At 43.8% G+C, this 6,000-nt stretch overlaps 1 pseudogene; it reads left to right on the forward strand.

Annotated features, from left to right (window-relative positions):
• The first annotated feature begins 4,640 nt into the window (after positions 1-4,640).
• On the forward strand, positions 4,641-5,104 carry Pfdn2-ps1 (prefoldin subunit 2, pseudogene 1; annotated as a pseudogene).
• The last annotated feature ends 896 nt before the right edge of the window (positions 5,105-6,000 follow it).

The following is a 6,000-nucleotide window of genomic DNA, read 5'->3' on the forward strand; positions in this document are numbered from 1 at the left end:
TAACACCACCCCCCACCAAAATGTTGCCAGTCAGCTGTCAGGTTTAATTTTTATCTCTGTTGATAAATGTTTAAGAGTTTAGAGTAATTCAACACACATATTCATATGCACATGCACACACACATACCTCATAGAATTGCTGTAAGAGAATTACAATGGGAGTCAAGCCAAGGAAGAGTGAATTAGGTGGGTGTGGGAACAGAAGCAAAAAAAAAAAAAAAAAAAAAAAGCCACCAAAAAAAAAAAAGAACCACCTTTTGGGGGGACTTGAGATCTTAGGAGCATGGAGGCATAGGTGGAGTCAAGAGTTGGTGGTCTAGACATACCCACATCTAAATTTAATAATTGCTGGGGGGCAAATGGAATTCGGATAGAATGAGTCCACTGTGAAGAAGAAGAATAGACACTTTCCAGCCTTTGTCCGACGGGTCAATATGGAGACACTCTGGTTGAATGGATTCCTTAACGCACCTCCAGGGAAGCCTGAGACTGGAACAGCTCGAAAACCACTGTGATAAATGAGTCCCAGTGAGTACTGTTCAGCAGAGGGCTGCTCCTACAAATCTGGTGCTGTCCAGTGTTCCCAGGTTTCTCCTGGTGCAATCTCTGGCCAATCTCAAAGACACTGGGCTCTGCCAGTCTTCCCTCTGTTTTCATGGACAGCCTTCCATGTCTTATCTTTCCATATCCCCTCACTTGTCTCCCTACTGCTGGTCTCTGTCACTTCCAGTATGTGCTGAACATAGAAAACAGAGTAACCATTCTCCTAAACACTTTTGTAATACTCCCTTGCTTAAGAGTCCACAGAAATACCAGATCATCACTGCTTTATTCATGCTTCCCCTTGCTACACCCCAGCCTTCTACAATCTCTGTTGCAATTCGCACGACCTCTCTCACCTTCTGCCTTACGCAGACTGACCATTGTCTTGACAACTCTCGGTACATCCTGCCCTCCCAACTTTTGTCACCCGATGACCCCTACTACTTTTCCTTATACATCACTTCCTTGAAAAGTAGACAGATCCACGTCTACATCTTGTGCAAGCTTACATCACTCCATGGCTTCTCTATCAAAGGGAATATAATGACCATAATTTTAAGGGCTTTCTTACTATCTCAGTCTCTTCCAAATGTAAACAAGGATGGGTTTAGCCACAGAATTTACCCTTATATTCCCAACTCAGGTATTGTTACATTATAATTTATTTAATGGGTGAATGAACTCAACATAAATATTTACTGAATAGATAAATGAATGAGTGAATTCATTGATAGAATAATTGACAAGTAGCAGAGTGTAAGAGTATATGGTTCTTTTTGGCATCCCATCAGGGGATCATTCCTTTGTGACTCCCATGAATGGGGGCCCCAAGTGAATGTAACTCTCATCTTTTTCCTAAATGGGATACCCAACACAGGAATGATGAACTTTTTGGAAATGAGGTACTCTCTGGAGAAAGGATGGTGTTGCAATTCTATATTGAAGAAAGGATTTAGGCTACAATTTCCCTCATAGCTGTTAGTGCTAGGAGACAAAACCCTGACAGCAGGAAAATGGCTATCTACCTCTTGTAGCCAACGGTGTGGATATGTAGGTGGCGGCAAATCTTAGCTTTATTTTGCTGTTTGGAATCTGCTATTCTATTGAGCAAGGACTTGCTAAGAGTCTCAGAAATTGCACAGTCATGCCTGAAACTTAGTTCTTGCTGCTACCAACCCCAGATTTCCTTGCTGTTCTCAGAAAGCCCATTGCTAACTCAACATAATGCACACAGAGCTTCCTTTCCAGCTCACATGGTGGCCTTTGATGCTGGGAAAGCAAGAGGCCAAGGCCAGAGCACTTCCTCCTGACTCAAATTTCTAGCCCAGCAAAGTCCCATGTGCAGTGGGCGGGGTGTGAGTGAGGCAAGGGTCAGAACAGGCAAATCCAGGGGAAACAACAAGAAATTCATCCTACACATGTCATGTCCTTTTTCTCCTCAGACTTTTTTTTTTTTTTTTTTTTTTGCGACTCTTAGGGGAGGTGACTACAAGTATATAAGTACTCAACAAAAGCAGAATGAGAATCAGAGGTCCACCTTCCACCATAGTCTTATTGTAAAGGATGAAAGGTCCTCATCTGTCCAAACTACTTGTACCGCCTCATCATTGTGATCTCATCATGGATGTGGAAATGTGGAAGGAAGGTCATGACTGAGAGGCCAGCAAGGGAACAGGTCACCAAAGCCAGTCTGGTCTCATAATCACCCTTAAAACAGGAATGCTACAAGCTCCATTTCACCCAAACAGTGAAACAGCAGAACCTCATGATAGCAAGAACAGCGACGACAAAGCTCATTTGCATGGTGGGAATCACATGCCTGGGAAACTGAATGCCTTATGGCTCACCCTAACCGCTCAAGAGTGAACATCACCGATCAGTAATATGGTGGGAATTATGTGCTGAGCTACTGCAAGGGAAGTGGCTCGCCCTAGACCAGTGATACTCTACCCTCATACCATACACAGGCATGTCTTTCTTTTATTGCCATGCCTGCTGCTCTCTTTGGGGTGCCCTAAATAAACTTGTTCTCTATCTTCTCTGGTTTGAAGACATAATTCTTTTATCTACTCTCAAATCTCCCATCCCAAGAAGCTGCGAAGGCCTTTAAACACCCCTTTAACTTGAAATCCAGGGTCACATGCTGCACCAAGGCTCCCATACACAACAGTCCTTTAACCAAGGGTTTATTGTCAAGACGCTGATTTGCAAATGGGAGAATCAAAGCTACTTTTTATTTTCTTAACTGAGTTATTAGAAATGTTGAGTTATCTCTGGGAGTCTTTTCCAATCACTTCAGCTGTGCGAACTTAGCAGGTTCTGGTTAGCTCCTCTGCTTAGCTTCATGGCTAGGAGCCATGAAACCAGATAGATACTGCTGCTGGCCATGGGTATTCATACTGAAGATTCCTCTGGAAGCCCAGCTCTTTCACTGCTAATGTCCGTGAGTCAAGAAGAGATGAATATTTATTAAATAGCTAATCAAATTCACCACGCAACCAACACACTAGGACATTGGGCTCTTTTCTTATTTCCTTTTTCGTTCATCTATTTGCTCTCAGGGATGAAGAAGCTTACACTCTAGGGGGACGAACAAAAACTTACAATATTGGAGAATGTATATTTAAGAGGCATCTGTTGAAGTTGTCAAAGAAAAGAAAGGAAAGTCACAGCAGTAGTTCAGGTTACTTCAAAGATCAAGCAGACCTCAAGCACATCCTCAGTGTTGAACACATGCACTGGCCTACAGACCTGTGCATGCTCAGAGGCGAACTGATCTTTGGACTGGGACAGATCTCAGTTTTCTGCAACATTCTGCTTGCATCTGTTATCCTCCCAACAAACTGTAGGCTTAGATTTTTCAAAACCTACTATAATTAGGGCTCTCAAATGCTGCAACCCTCCCCCACCTCTAGTCCACCATCCGAAGGTAGAGGAGAAAAGATGGTAAATAGGACAAGGGGATGTGAATCTGTTTAGAAGTAGTTCTTTGGGGCGATTCCAATCTCCATTTGTCAGGATACAGCAGTCCAATTCAGTAGTGTCTCGATACCAACTTTATAGTTCAAAAGTGTGCCATGAGACACAAATCAGCAACAGCTGCATGATCCAGCAGAAACCCCCAGGCCCCTGCCGAACCGGCAAGAGTCAGCAGGACCAGCCAGGACACCAGAAGCTCTCTACTGTGTCTCTCTCAATGAAAAGCAGCAACGACTGGAGACCAATGAAGAGTTTCACAACTATGCAATATCCCATTACTGTCTGCTGAGTTCTCTCTCTCTCTCTCTCTCTCTCTCTCTCTCTCTCAACATCACACATCCTCTAATGGGTCCTGCCTCACATGACACAACCAGAAATTTCCACTTAACAGACTCCTTCCCCCAAACTAACCAGCTATTTAGACCACACACACAGTCTCTTAGAAAACAGCACTAAATCAATTCTCAGTCAACAAGTGATTGAATTCCCACCACCCTTTGTAGTTTAAAGTTACCAACAGCAACACCATTTTATAAAATCTGGAAGTGTGACCCCAGACTACTTGAATCTGCTTTCCTGACTCCTAATCTGTGCTCAGTAAGTCTTTTTTTCCCTCAATTGCATTGGTTTCATTCTCGGTCAAAAACTCTGGTTCAATCAATCAGACCCAAACAAGGAAAAAAAATCGAATAATTCATATGACCGACTAACAACTGCCTGTCAGGGTGAAGTGCTCCTCGGAAAAAGTCACCCCAGGAGCTCAGCTAATTTGTGGGTGCTGCTCTCTTTCCTCCACTTAGTCTTTAGGATATCGGCTACATTCTAAAGCTGGTCTCAGGTGGTTGAGGTGTGAGTATGATGAAAATATATTGCATACACGTATGCACTCCTCAAAGAATAAATATATTATTTTTAAAAATAGAAACTCAAAGCTTGCACGTGGGGAAGATGGAGGATTGCAGCTGTCCTGTGGGCAAGAGCGGGTGTGTACGTGAGGATGGGGGTGGGGGGTGAGTGGCACAGGAAAGGGGGCGGTGTCGATGGGACAAGTAATTACTGGCTTTAATTGCTTTCAGCAGCAACAGAGGGGCTTGGCACCCAACGCAGCTGGGCTGGAGATGGAACTGAATGAGCACAGCCTAGTTGTGATCGATACACTGAAGGAAGAGGATGAGCCACCCCCCCCCCCCCCCAGTGCTACCTCGTGGTTGGAGGTGTGCAGGCAGAGCGGACTGTGAAAGAAATGCTGCTGCCTGCCTTGGACCGGAACAAGGAGATCATTCCGACACTGTCACAGCAGCTTCAGGCAAAGGGGAAAGAACTCAGTGAATTCCGGGAAAAACACTTTTGTCTTACAGTGGAGATAAGCCAGCAAACAAGGAAAACTCAGAAGGGGCTGGGGCTAAGTCCAGCTCAGCAGGGGTGCTGGTCTCTTAGGAGCTAAAATCAACCTTGATTCCCACGACTAATTTCTTTTTATTGTTGTTATTTTCTCTGCTATTGTAATTTTTTTAATTAAATGTTTTGATTAGAATAAAAAAATAAATAAAACCACACTGGTTTCCACTCATAATTCCCAAATGGCCACAATTAACTCTTAAAAATCATAGGTTCCCTTCCTCATAATCCAGGGTTTCTTTGTCCCAGAACTACAGGAAAAGATCCTGGGACTCTCATGACTTTCAGGACACTGTGTCTTCTGTACTGGGTCTTAATAGGAAATCCCTTTAAACCAGCAAGAGAGGTTTCTGAAAAGCCAACTTTATGATTCCTCATATCTAAAATGTGGATAGACCTCCCTTGCAGAGCAATTGTGGGACTTGAAGTCATACCTCAAAGTCCCCAGAATAAAACATGCATTAAGCAGCTGTGGCTTTTGTTTAAAGGTTGAGTTGTTCTCAGCTCAGGGGTCTTGACCCCAAGAACCCTTTCACAAGGGTCACCTAATACATGATGTTTACATTAAAATCTATAGCAATAGCAAGATTACAGTTATGAGGTTGCAGCAAAAATAGTTTTATGGTTGGGGGGCGGGTGTCACCACAAGATAAGGAACTGTATTAAAGGGTCACACCATTAGGAAGGTTGAGAACCACTGGTTTAAGAAGTGCTGATGGCCTGGGATAAAGCAAAGATTGTAGGACACTGTGTACTTTCTAGAATGGACCAGCTTAAGGCAAGATCAGAGACACAAACATTGAGGGGACTAATATCAGGGCCATGCTGAGTGGCATCTGCTCCGGTTTAAGGCTTGTTCCCCAGGATTCACACATCTGGGCTTTCTGGGAAGACCGCCATCCTCAGGGAAGATTAAGGGAACAATCTGGCATACAAGTTTGGTTCACAGTGATAGGCCCAAGTCAGAGAGAAACTTTTCTTCTTTAGCCATCTAAAGGGTTAGCTCAGAATGAGGGAGGTGGACTAGGAAAGTAAGAATGTAACTCATTTGGGAGTTGGGACATAGGGAACCTCAGGGCG

This window comes from Rattus norvegicus, chromosome 2, assembly GCF_036323735.1.
Source record: "Rattus norvegicus strain BN/NHsdMcwi chromosome 2, GRCr8, whole genome shotgun sequence".
NCBI lineage: Eukaryota > Metazoa > Chordata > Mammalia > Rodentia > Muridae > Rattus > Rattus norvegicus.